The 13,693-nt window shown below is 40.1% G+C and overlaps 1 protein-coding gene across 2 annotated transcripts in view; it reads left to right on the forward strand.

Annotated features, from left to right (window-relative positions):
- Positions 1 to 11,741: 11,741 nt before the first annotated feature.
- The window catches only part of rassf7a (Ras association domain family member 7a), a 70,703-nt gene continuing 68,751 nt past the window's right edge, over positions 11,742 to 13,693 (forward strand). For both annotated transcript variants that reach the window (XM_057836225.1, XM_057836222.1), the window contains exon 1: positions 11,742 to 11,850. The gene's annotated coding sequence lies outside the window, so the exon portion shown is untranslated. The remainder of the gene's footprint in view (positions 11,851 to 13,693) is intronic.

Raw genomic sequence — 13,693 nt, forward strand, 5'->3', positions numbered from 1 at the left:
CTTGGGGAAAATATATACATACAGTATATCCTGTATATACATAATATAATAAAAATATACAGTACTGTGCAAAAGTTTTAGGGCAGGTGTCCTGCCTAAAACTTTTGCACAGTACTGTATATATATATAAATATATATATATATATATATATATATATATATATACACTCACCGGCCACTTTATTAGGTACACCATGCTAGTATCGGGTTGGACCCCCTTTTGCCTTCAGAACTGCCTCAATTCTTCGTGGCATAGATTCAACAAGGTGCTGGAAGCATTCCTCAGAGAATTTGGTCCATATTGACATGATGGCATCACACGGTGCAGATTTCTCGGCTGCATATCCATGATGCGAATCCCCCGTTCCACCACATCCCAAAGATGCTCAATTGGATTGAGATCTGGTGACTGCGGAGGCCATTTGAGTACAGTGAAGTCATTGTCATGTTCAAGAAACCAGTCTGAGATGATTCCAGCTTTATGACATGGCGCATTATCGTGCTGAAAGTAGCCATCAGAAGTTGGGTACATTGTGGTCGTAAAGGGATGGACATGGTCAGCAACAATACTCAGGTAGGCTGTGGCGTTCCAACGATGCTCAATTGGTACGAAGGGGCCCAAAGAGTGCCAAGAAAATATTCCCCACACCATTACACCACCACCACCAGTCTGAACCGTTGATACAAGGTAGGATGGATCCATGCTTTCATGTTGTTGACGCCAAATTCTGACACTACCATCCGAATGTCGCAGCAGAAATCGAGACTCATCAGACCAGGCAACATTTTTCCAATCTTCTATTGTCCAATTTCGATCAGCTTGTGCAAATTGTAGCCTCAGTTTCCTGTTCTTAGCTGAAAGGAGTGGCACCCGGCGTGGTCTTCTGCTGCTGTAGCCCATCTGCCTCAAAGTTCGATGTACTGTGCGTTCAGAGATGCTCTTCTGCCTTCTGTTGTAACGGGTGGTTATTTGAGTCACTGTTGCCTTTCTATCAGCTCGAACCCGTCTGGCCATTCTCCTCTGATCTCTGGCATCAACAAGGCATTTCTGCCCACAGAACTGCCGCTCACTGGATATTTTTTCATTTTCGGACCATTCTCTGTAAACCCGAGAGATGGTTGTGCGTGAAAATCCCAGTAGATCAGCAGTTTCTGAAATACTCAGACCAGCCCTTCTGGCACCAACAACCATGCCACGTTTAGTCACTCAAATCACCTTTCTTCCCCATACTGATGCTCGGTTTGAACTGCACGAGATTGTTTTAAACCATGTCTACATGCCTAAATGCACTGAGTTGCCGCCATGTGATTGGCTGATTAGAAATTCAGTGTTAACGAGCAGTTGGACAGGTGTACTTAATAAAGTGGCTGGTGAGTGTATATATACACACACAGTATTTCATTTAACTGGTGTGATAAATGTTACACTCAAAAGAACAAACAGGATGTTGTTGTTGCAATAATAAAAGTGTTGTTGTTCAAAAAAACGATGCTGCACATCTCATTTTTTCTCCACGAAGAGTGAATTGCCCTATTATTCCTGCTCTTATTATTATTCCTGAAAACCAACAGAATATGGGCCCAGAAGGGATGGAGGAACCAGATGAGACAGAATCATCTAAAATGTTCTCCATCCACATCACACAAAGTGAGAGGCAAATTCCTTTTGGTGATTGATGAAAGTTGAGAAGGTAGGAGTTGACTGAAAAGAGCACAAACTGATATGATAACGTAATGAAAGCAAACAATTGGCACAAGATCAAAGACAAAGCGATTCAACAGCTAATATACTACAACTGCTGCCAAAAAAGACACAAGGCCTGTAAATGCGACACTTCTGTGGATCACAAGGAACAGAAACAGTGGTGCAACTTCTCTAAGTGCTCGACGTACAAACACTAACTGCAGATGTCAAAATAAGACGAGTAACAGATGTTGAAGACCTATTATAATCAAAATAAGACTGATATTCAATGATTGCCACCAAAGGGCCAAATGATAGAAACAGGTGCTACTTGTGATACATAGTAATGGATGCCAAGAGATTTCAGAGTTTGACTGGGCCATCACTCCAGCAAAACATTACATAGAGTTGGCTGATGGGACAAGGACGAGTGGTGTTGCATTGCATTGAGAGGAGTGGCAGATATCTACCTGCGACACAATGAGGGACACACTGTAAAGACATTACTTGAAGGAGTGTCCAGGCAGCGACAACCAACGGAGCAACAGTTACCTTCTGGAAAGGATGTACCCAGCTCACCCACAAGAATGGCACAAAATTAAACGAGGAATAAGGCAGATTGCAGGGACGGAACTTGGGGGGTGCTAGAGATACGACCGCCCCCGGGCCTCGAAGGGGTCTGGTTTGTGGGCGTGGTTGGGTGAGGGGAGGGTCAAACAGAAAGGTAAGATGATGTGGGGAGCTGTGATATAGTGTTTAAGTGTTAAAATATCTCTGCCAGCCGCTTGACTGGTTAAACCTCTTAAACTCCTGAAATGCAAAGAAAGCTGTTTTAGCACAGTTATTTCTATAATACATACAAAAACTGATTTTCATTCAAAATTGTATTTTTTTCAATGATTTGCAAAATAAAAAGTAACAAAATCAGCAATAACCCCAACCTCCATCTCCTAATTTTTATTGTCCCTCATTTCTCACATACTAAATGCCATATCTCAATTTTAAATTTGAAGCGAAGTTAGCTGGGATAGGCTCCAGCACCTCCGCGACCCTCGTGAGGAATAAGCGGCATGGAAAATGAATGAATGAATGAAAGTTAATTTAAACATTTACTTTTTTTTTTTTCTTTTTTTTTTCATAACAAAGATGTAAGTAACATACATTCAGAAAAATAAGTACAGATTACTTATATTATGCAGCGTGAAATGGAATATATTTTGAAGATTGCGCAAACATTTACCTTTTTAAATCATAAGGAAATGAATAAGTAGCCAAACATAAATGAACAAATATAAGTCCAAAGCACACATTGACAGCTAAGATGTTTTGAACCTCCCCATCAGAGCAAATAAAACTAGATATGGCAAATAAGCCTCCTCAACTCTTTTGTTGCTCTTAAAGATTTGATCAATTTTATGTTGCTTTGCCCTTTTTTTTGTCGCATCAATTCAACAACCTTTTTCTTTTTTTGCTGTTCCAGAAAACATGCACATTTGAGCCAGTTAGAGCTAACTATCTCCGCTGATCACATGTCAGTATGTCAGCCAATTGAACGGATAAATGAGTCCTGCCGTTTTGCTTTGCTGCATGCATTCGCACATTGACGTGACTCATCATCGTCAGACTCAGATAACTTTTTTTTTTTTTTTTTTTTACATAGCGTTTTGACAGTTGCCGTCCGGCCCTGAATCTTATACTGGAACTGCGTTCTGGCCCTGAATCTTATACCGGAACTGTGTTCCTGACCGTTCTGGCCCACTTTCACCCCTGCTGCTCACCTATTTACCCTCCGGCATAGTCCACAGAAGTTTCATTGAGCCACTTCCATTTTCCCTCAACAAACGACTGACCCAGGTGCTGATCTTGTATGACTCATCGCTTTTGAGTTATGATTCATGATGAAATATTTGCAAAAAATAACATAAAATTGCACCATACAAAACTAATTTGGAGGATTGAGACAAACGGATGGACAGACCCTCCTTGGGGCGGATGATTGCTAGGTTAGATACCCTTAGAATAACAGTACATTTTTAAAATGATAATCACACACCTGATTTACACTGGAGTTGTAACAATATTTATCCTTGGGTAAACAGCCCGACAGACACCGCCCTCACTCAGCAATTGTATAGACCCTACTCACATGACGTCACAACCACGCCCCCGAGCCATATTGTCCGTCAACTCGTCACTGTTGATGCATTACCGCTATGTAAATTCCTCCTATTATGGCGTGTTTTTCTGCTCGTTAACATTAATAATCAAAATGGTGAAGGCGTGTGTGGCGGTCGGTTGCAATAACAGAGAAGATAGACGGAGAGACTAAGTTCTACCGTATTCTGAGAAACCCGGAGAGGAGAGCGAGATGGGCTGCTGGTATTCGACGAGAAAACTGGGCTCCAAACGATTACCACAGATTATGTAGTAATCATTTTATATCTGGTAAAATGCATTTAATATATATTTAGAGGGTTTTGGGCTGACAACCACAATTAAGATCATTGCTAGGCTAATCGCCGACAACATACACTCAGACGTTGTGAATGAACTACCTGAAAATATATAATTATAAGGGGATAATAAGACAGTTGTCATACAATTAATTTACAATTTCACTATTGAGGTCAAAAGCCAAAAAATAAATTCAACTCGGGACAATCTGGAGTAGTGCTATCGCACTTCATATTTATTACATATTATATACAGTGCCTTGCAAAAGTATTCGGCCCCCTTGAACCTTGCAACCTTTCGCCACATTTCAGGCTTTAAACATAAAGATATAAAATTTAATTTTTTTGTCAAGAATCAACAACAAGTGGGACACAATCGTGAAGTGGAACAAAATTTATTGGATAATTTAAACTTTTTTAACAAATAAAAAACTGAAAAGTGGGGCGTGCAATATTATTCGGCCCCCTTGCGTTAATACTTTGTAGCGCCACCTTTTGCTCCAATTACAGCTGCAGGTCGCTTGGGGTATGTTTCTATCAGTTTTGCACATCGAGAGACTGACATTCTTGCCCATTCTTCCTTGCAAAACAGCTCGAGCTCAGTGAGGTTAGATGGAGAGTGTTTGTGAACAGCAGTCTTCAGCTCTTTCCACAGATTCTCGATTGGATTCTGGTCTGGACTTTGACTTGGCCATTCTAACACCTGGATACGTTTATTTTTGAACCATTCCATTGTAGATTTGGCTTTATGTTTTGGATCATTGTCCTGTTGGAAGATAAATCTCCGTCCCAGTCTCAGGTCTTGTGCAGATACCAACAGGTTTTCTTCCAGAATGTTCCTGTATTTGGCTGCATCCATCTTCCCGTCAATTTTAACCATCTTCCCTGTCCCTGCTGAAGAAAAGCAGGCCCAAACCATGATGCTGCCACCACCATGTTTGACAGTGGGGATGGTGTGTTCAGGGTGATGAGCTGTGTTGCTTTTACGCCAAACATATCGTTTTGCATTGTGGCCAAAAAGTTCAATTTTGGTTTCATCTGACCAGAGCACCTTCTTCCACATGTTTGGTGTGTCTCCCAGGTGGCTTGTGGCAAACTTTAAACGAGACTTTTTATGGATATCTTTGAGAAATGGCTTTCTTCTTGCCACTCTTCCATAAAGGCCAGATTTGTGCAGTGTAAGACTGATTGTTGTCCTATGGACAGACTCTCCCACCTCAGCTGTAGATCACTGCAGTTCATCCAGAGTGATCATGGGCCTCTTGGCTGCATCTTTGATCAGTTTTCTCCTTGTTTGAGAAGAAAGTTTGGAAGGACGGCCGGGTCTTGGTAGATTTGCAGTGGTCTGATGCTCCTTCCATTTCAATATGATGGCTTGCACAGTGCTCCTTGAGATGTTTAAAGCTTGGGAAATCTTTTTGTATCCAAATCCGGCTTTAAACTTCTCCACAACAGTATCTCGGACCTGCCTGGTGTGTTCCTTGGTTTTCATAATGCTCTCTGCACTTTAAACAGAACCCTGAGACTATCACAGAGCAGGTGCATTTATATGGAGACTTGATTACACACAGGTGGATTCTATTTATCATCATCGGTCATTTAGGACAACATTGGATCATTCAGAGATCCTCACTGAACTTCTGGAGTGAGTTTGCTGCACTGAAAGTAAAGGGGCCGAATAATATTGCACGCCCCACTTTTCAGTTTTTTATTTGTTAAAAAAGTTTAAATTATCCAATAAATGTTGTTCCACTTCACGATTGTGTCCCACTTGTTGTTGATTCTTGACAAAAAAATTAAATTTCATATCTTTATGTGTGAAGCCTGAAATGTGGCGAAAGGTTGCAAGATTCAAGGGGGCCGAATACTTTTGCAAGGCACTGTATGTATGTAGTGAGAGTGCTATCGCTAAACCATATAAACATTAAAAGCCCTAGCTCCATTGACAAATGACATGAAATACATTAGACTTGACAGTGGATGTTAGCAAGAACAAAAGATTTTGAATTGAAAATTTCGTAACTCACCTTCCCGAGCACAAGATAGATTCCTGCCGAATTTTTGTGGACGAGGACCTGTTTCACCCAATCAGCAACGAAGTGTTTATATGCCTCCAAGCTCTCACGAAAGTTTTTGAAACTTTCGTGAGAATAGGCTGATTTTGTGTGGACAAGATAGTTGTAAATATCAGGGTAGCAGATGTCAGGCAGAGACGGGCGAAGACAGCGGGTCGAAAAACATCAATTTAGGCATCAAATATGGATCTGGCGAATGGATAAACTAAAGCTTTTCCACATAACGCCTTTTATGCAACGCATCCAATGAGTTTACAGCGTCAGATAACACCGGGGCTTCCATGAATTGCTCTATAAATTACACGATTAATTGAAACCATTGAGAATAGGGCTAAAAAATGACGGACAATATGGTGGCCGGATACAGCAACACATCATTTTGTGACGTAGGTGAGTAGGGTCTATTGCAAGATGGAGAAAACAAATTACAGGTGGTCCCCGGGTTACGACGTACTTGACTTACGTGATTTCGACTTCACGACGCCAAAGTCTCGTCCGCCATTCTGTCTCCAGTTTTTTTTTTTTTTTTAATTCACGTAAACAGTACCTAGTTCTTGCCATACCAAGATCTTCTCCTCAAGCAGCGTCACCGCCGTCCTGCAGTTCCTGACTGCATCACCTCCCACTTCCTAGTTGTCATGCTGCTGCTGCTGCTTGTCCCTTGGCACCGATTCCTTTTGCGAGTCCCGACCCGGTTTTTTGAGTTCGGGCGGTGGGCTCATGTTAAGAGAGGCGACCTGAGCGGCCATGACATCCCCCCTCTCTCACTCGTGAGTAAAGCCCGACTATTAATTTTTAAAATTATATATATATTTTTTCAAAGCCTGAATTGTCATTCGATATAACGGCATTTAACACAACGTACCTCACAGTGTCTAATTTTTTACTTTATCTTATTAAAATGACTTATAATACATGTTTTTGGACAGTTATTTTGTATATGGGGTATTCAAAGGATTGATTCCGATTCACGCGGAAATCGGGGTTACATCGCCAAACTCGTTATTTCTTTGTTCTGCACCTTTTCTCTTTATCATTGAGATATTCCATCTGCTCACAAGTGATCTTAAAGTGAATGTGCAGACATTTTATTGTTTTCTAAACACATGAAATGCTTAAGGTTGAGAGAGTGCACAACCACAAATCTCCGCTGGTATTCAAATACAGAAGTCTGGCGTATTTTTCTCACAACAAACCCTCGCCTACGTGGTAGATGAGTTGTGTGAACATAGGACTGTGTTCAGGGGACTGCAGCCTCCCCTGGTGGCGGAAAATTAGAAGTGACAGTGGCCCCATTTAGCACTGACTTACTTTATTTGTTCATCATCACCTACTTCTTGTGTCGCCTTTTCTTGTTCATCATCTATTGCATTTTGGGCGTGTGCTTTTTGTTAAGCTTCATTTCCCCCCACGATCTATTTATTAAAGCCCCATTGTAACAATTTTCCCAACACTAATTAAATGAGTTAATCCTGTCAAACAGTGTTCAAAACCAAGTATACTCACACAGAGCCATAACTATTGAAATTGTGCAATAATAATTCTGTAGCAGTTTTGCCTTGGCGAAGTTGAAACTGTTGACGTACCAAAAGGGAAGGAAACCGGCAGGGGGCGTATGAGTCAGTGGAATAATGGAAAGTCGCCTTTAATTCAGTTTCCAACCCTGTCATGCAGAATATAGGGATTCCGAGAATAAAACATTTAGAATTTTGTGAAGACACCATTTTTTAATTCTTTTTTTTTTTCTCCATTTCACTCAAAATTCCATCAAGTAGGCCTATTACAGCTGCAGATGCAGAAGAGATAACCCATGTCATAGATAATTACTAACACAGTTACAAGCAAAGAGTAAAATGTGTTTAGTTTCACTGTCATAATAGTAGTCTGTCCTGTATGCAAAGTGATCAGTTTAATGGCCTTTTGATCCCAGCTACTTCAACCATTTTTAACAAACATTTCTAATGAAGATACATTACAGCAGATAAAACATGGACAGAGTGGATTTCTACCTCTTGTTTTCTCTCTTCCCATCCTGAGACAGATCTAATACTCGCATAGTGTTGGCTTGTACTAACAACTACAACCCCATCTGAAGCTAACTGAGCTGTCCGTGGATAAACACCCGACCTGTGTGAAGTCCTGTTGACTCCAAAAAGTTCATGGAAGATTACAAGTCCAAGATTGTTGTTGAGAACCAGCACAGACTTTGTACACAATAGTAGTGGTTTTGTTGCAGACAGTATTGGGTCTCCCGATTTGTTTCATTCGTTTACTGAATGCCCTTGAATTGTGCAGGTTGGTGAGTCTAGCAATGTTTGGGTGGATAATAAGACCACACTAGAAAGGGGTTATCTGAAGGCACATGGAAATGGGTTGTGGGTCAACTGGCCAATTGTGCCTGTGGATTTGATTATTGATCTTCTGATTAGGACTGAAATCCACCAAGGTTAAGTGAGAGCACGTATCACAAGACGCCTTTTGGATGGATGGTTGATCTGTGCTGCACTTAACTTCAGTTATCTGAAGACCCATGGAGATGTGTTCTTGATGAGTAACTTTAGCAGGTTTGTTGATTCCTCTGTGGAAAATATTCTGACTGGGCCTACGCTTCAGTTGGGATACATCAGGGACCAAGGTGATGGATTGAGCAAAAGTTTGTTGAGTATCTTTGACATGCCTTTGGATCGGGCGAACAGTCTGTCTATTTGGACATTCCAACTGGGTTATCTGAAGGCCATTTGAGATTTTTTGACGACTGTTTTTGCAGATTGGGGAATCAATGTGGTGTTGATTGCGTTTTCCTGTATTATGAGGGACCAATGGACCGTATTGTGAAGAATCATTATTCATTTGCGTTGCATCATTTTGGAGTGGTGGATGGCTGTTCTTCTCTTTTGCACTACGCTGATGGTTGGCCTTCTGTGCACTGTGGTGTAGGATGGATCGATTCTCTTTGGATTTGTCGAAGTCTAAGGTGATTGTTTGAATGACAACTTGTTGAGTGTCTCTCGTATTCTTGTAGATTGGTGGGGGGGTATTTTGCTTTTTGGCTTTCACATCCAGTTTTGTAACTTTAGGGCTAATGCAGATTGGCAGCATGGAAGCCTCCTTACTGTGCTTGGGGGTCCGAAGTAATGCGGGGCGAATATTTTGTTGATAAGTCCTACACTGTTTTCCACTATTCTTTAATTTAGTTGTCCTTGGTGGGTGAACACTTTTTTCCGGGGCGTTAGTCTGGAGTTCGGTTATATGAGGGACCACAATAATAGGTTTTAAGGCAACTTGCTCATCAGGTTTCTTGATAGACTCATCCTTTTCTATGAAGACACTCTGCTGGCAGGGGCGGCAACTTAGTTTGATGTCCTGAAGGCCAAACGTGATCGACTGCAGAAAAGCACGCAATGTTTTTCTGGTATTTGTAGAGAGGAGTAAGCGGATTTTATTTTGGCTTGGTATGTACTCCTTGGTGGTTTTTGCAGCAATCTTAAAGACAAAAAAAGGAATGCAAGAATTGAAGTTACATGTACTCATCTCTTTTTTTCTAACAGAATTGAATAACACATTTGAAATTTGGTTTTCATTTTGACATTGATTAACATTTTCAGAAGAAGAGTATAAACAGAATACTACACTGTGCATTCTATAACGCATAATTTTAATATGAATAAAAGCATCAAGAATTGGCAGGTGCATTGTTTATGAGTTTACATTCACAGTGCTATACTGTACTCATCAGTTCGGAATAAAACTAGCAAGACGACGGACTCAACTACAACCATGAATATGTAAATAACTGTTAGCAGACTATTATTGAGAGTCACATTGGTTGTAAAGTCCAATAAAACAAATGTATAACCTAACCTTATCAGGTAACATGATTGGCACTATCTTCTTTCAGGGGAAAATTTCAGTGAGATTCATATACTTCTTACAGTTATTATGTGGTTAAACTTTTATTTTTTTATGAGCTAAAGCATTTCAACTCAAGCTACTCCCACAATATTATGTTTGATGATATCATAGCCATGATGTCATTATAATGTAACAAGATGAGCACATATTCTGTGACCTCATCAGAGCCATGTGATGTAAGGTCAGCCTTCTAAATAAAAAACAAGATGTACTGTGTTTTGTAGAGATATTTAGCACTTTTGGTTTATGGTTGGAGGTTTGGTATTTCACACAGCCACCGCTTAACCAAAGTGCATTTAATGAAAACACCCCCGCATACACACACTCAAAAAGCCGTTGTCTATACACCGTTGGGGCTCCCCTTCTACTGTGTGGCTTAAACATGTCAAGAACAGGAATGTTTGGAGTACAGTATGTGAACATGTGTCGGCTTGTTGTCGTTCAGCCATAATATTTGCTCTTAGACAACACGGTGCAGCTTTTCCATCAACACTTTCCATCTTTTAACTCACTGGCAGTGGCTGCCATCAATGGCAATAGATGTAAAATTAATTTTTATTTGGAGCATTGTCAGTAAACGATCATGTTTCAGTGCCATTAACAGTGATGGATTCATTTTATTCATCCTATAGAGCCTATCCCAGCTGCATATGGGTAGTAGGTGGGGTATGTCTTGAATCGGTTCCAGCCAGTTGCAGACAGCGATAAATACCTAATCCATTTTGACTGGGAATGTTCACAAGTAGCCCCTCCAGTATTTTTCTGCGGAGGCCTAAATGAGAGATCTGCCGATATCGGGAGAGCCGTTAGGGGCTTTGATGCAACTGCAATTTCCTCATAACTTCTTTATTAGGCTATGCTTCCACCTCATCTCCCAAAATACACCTGTGTTTAACGTTATATGGGTTTTGTGCAATAACAACATCAGTGGCTGTGATACAGACTGGTAGGAGGGGAAAAAATAAGTGCCTCCAGGAAGCCTAAAAATTTAATTCTTTAGCAGCATTTTAAAGAGCTCTTAATTGTCTACTATAGACAAATACACGAATGTAGTTATTTTTATGTACTTTGCTCTGGCCTGGTAAGTTATTACTATGCATAGTCCTGCTGCTGACCTTATCCTGTTTTCTAGACTTGCACTTTAAAAGGACATGAAAATACTGCTTTATTTAAATGTAAGAAAAACAGCAACACATGCTTCCTTCATACTATGATAACTGATGGAATGTGTTTTGGCCTTAGGAAACGTTTCTGTTTTGACTTCAGATGAGTCATTTTTTATTCAGGAGCTATGGATTACCTGGAAGTACCATTTCTATGAGTTCAGACACGTTTGGGATGGAATGCTTGTAATGTAAATGCAAGACCAAAAGTTTCATTGAGGAAGAACATTCCATTCTCAACAGGATGAACTTGTTTTTGTAGACACCTTCACCATGAAGTTAGGGGGAGAAAAATATTTTCTTTATGTATACATAAAGACAGTGCAACATCCATAAAATAATGTTCTTATGGGGAGATCCCAAGAAGTAATAACGTTTGCAAATGGTGCGCTAATATCAACGCCATCTGCCTGTATTGTCAAAGGTCCTTTAATTTGAAATGTTAAGCGGAAATCACCTAACTCGCTTCCGGAACAGCATGCAAACACTACTTTCGAGGGACAAAAGTCGTCTGTGTATTATCGTACTGCTCTAGCTGGTCCGCCGCTTTTCGACGTTTCAATGTAAGTTCTGTTCAGTTGTGTCACGATTAGTATTGGTGTGCGAATCTGAAGTGAAATATTGCGCTGTCCTGTACTGAATTATCCACTGAAAGTGCTTGTCGCTCATCGCTCGGTGATGCAACAAGTGGTGCACCTGCAGATTCAAACTCAGAACTTTGAAATGTCTCAATACACGCGCCACAAATATGTTTGATAACAAGGTTTTTATTGCGTTTTAGTGGTTCAATAGTTAAGGGGAGAAGCAAAACATGCGACGTATGTAGATGCAAGGTAACCCAAATGATATAAATAATTGAACCAAAACAAAGTGAACATTGTTATTATGACAAACATTTTGTTTTGTTCTCTTTACACTAACTTGAAATCAATGCAGCTGTAACTAATAATAGGCACTTTCGAAAACACTCATTTTTCACTGCGCACTTGCGGCCGCGGATATGTCACCTTTTTGTGATTGCAACCCCGTATGCCTTTTTGCAGGATGTTTTGGAACAATCCTCACAGAAAGTTTGTTGTATGTAGTGCAGACAGCCTTTTGCTTTGAATCTGACAACATGGCGGAGCCACCACTGCTAAGTTCAACGCTACTGTGGTTACTTTAGGTCATTAGTTGAGGATTTCATTAAATGGCACTTTTCAATGTGATGATGATGTCCGGTTAGGTTGTTTACATCTTGTACTTCATGTGAAATATGAAGTTGCTCTGATCATCATATAATGCCGAGCCTTGCCGTATTGGCTAGTAGAAGGACTGCCTAAATTATGTCAAACATTTGATTTGAAATGAAATAAAAATTGACTGAGATATGGCTTAAAACATTTAGAATAATCTTAATTTGATCACTACAATAATTAGTTTTATCATTGTGATGATGATGTCCGGTTAGGTTCTTTACATCTTGTACTTTATGTGAAATATGAAGTTGCTCTGATCATCATATAATGCCGAGCCTTGCCGTATTGGCTAGTCAAAGGACTGCCTAAATTATGTTAAACATTTGATTTGAAATTAAATAAAAATTGACCGAGATATGGCTTAAAACATTTAGAATAATCTTAATTTGGATCATAAAAAAAATTAGTTTTATCATTGTCAATGGGTTAAATTCCTAATTGATTTTTAATGAAATAACAAAAACAACATAAATTGTGCTGCAACGATTAATCGATTAACTCGAGTATTCGATTAGGAAAAAAAGATTCGAATTAAATTTTGCTGCTTCCAGTATTCGTTTGCCGCGTTGTAATGGTTTGTTTTGAAAGTCTTTGGATTTAGTTTTGTTGATATGGATCGATACACTGCCTGTAGTCTGCGTCATTTCACATGGCTGAATCCAGCTGCTCCCTGTTAAGACCAATATACGCTAAGTTTCTGTTTAAGCAAATTTTTTTTAATGCATTCGTAATTTAGTTTAAAGTATATTTAGCCTTTTTTTGTGGGAATATGTGTCTGAACCATTTGTTAAAAGCAATGTAAAAAAAAAAAAAAAAAAAAATTTAGCATTTTATAGCACTTAAGCTAGCGGACTTTGCTGTACATAGATCATCATTTATTTATTTTTCTATAATGTTAGAGGCTCAGCTCCGTGGCCTATACTACGAACTGAGTTCAACCTCCCCAGAAGTAATCCAGTTTACCAGCGGGTAACCGGAGTTGACAAAACCTGGTTGTCTAGTTTGTGGTCAGTCGGTGCTACGACGCTGATTATGAGGTTGATTAGTCGAACCTGTGTCAACCCAGTCAGAGTTACTGCGCGTTCACATAAAAGGGGGCGGAGACCAGAGTCAAACACTACTTGTGACGATGGCACGGGCACCTTACTTCACGGAGGAGGAATGCGCG

This window comes from Corythoichthys intestinalis, chromosome 5 (assembly GCF_030265065.1).
Source record: "Corythoichthys intestinalis isolate RoL2023-P3 chromosome 5, ASM3026506v1, whole genome shotgun sequence".
In the NCBI taxonomy this organism is placed as follows: Eukaryota; Metazoa; Chordata; class Actinopteri; order Syngnathiformes; family Syngnathidae; genus Corythoichthys; species Corythoichthys intestinalis.